This window comes from Belonocnema kinseyi, chromosome 6 (genome assembly GCF_010883055.1).
Source record: "Belonocnema kinseyi isolate 2016_QV_RU_SX_M_011 chromosome 6, B_treatae_v1, whole genome shotgun sequence".
In the NCBI taxonomy this organism is placed as follows: Eukaryota; Metazoa; Arthropoda; class Insecta; order Hymenoptera; family Cynipidae; genus Belonocnema; species Belonocnema kinseyi.
This window is the reverse complement of record NC_046662.1, coordinates 132,076,533-132,076,908: the sequence shown is the minus strand read 5'-3', so window position 1 is coordinate 132,076,908 and position 376 is coordinate 132,076,533. Positions and strand designations below refer to the sequence as shown.

General features: G+C 39.4%; 1 protein-coding gene across 7 annotated transcripts in view; it reads left to right on the top strand.

Annotated features, from left to right (window-relative positions):
• Window positions 1-376, top strand: part of LOC117174717 (WD repeat-containing protein 91) — a 382,815-nt gene that overhangs the window by 280,962 nt on the left and 101,477 nt on the right. The gene's annotated exons all lie outside the window — the stretch shown is intronic.

Below are 376 nucleotides of genomic sequence, written 5' to 3'. Positions count from 1 at the left end.
ATAGCAATTATAATTATATTATCTTATATTATAATTATTATTATAAAAAACATTTCTGTGTTGAAATGTTGTCACAGGCTTATACTGCCCAACATGTCGAAGGAATTTTTGGTTAGAGGTGGATTTTTATTTGTTCATTTTTGCACGGGGCTATCCCGGTACATATCATTAGTCACGGACGCATTTTTATAATGCTATCAAGTGATCTAATGAGAGCAGTCTGCCCAGACATATTGGACGAAGCCTGGTTTTGCCCCATCATTGACGGACTGTATTGCAGTCAAGTACACGATGGGGGGACCTACAGCTTAAGGTGGGTTCCCAACCACCAGAACCTCGGTAAAGGTACATTGAAAAATTTCCAGAGGTACCGGCT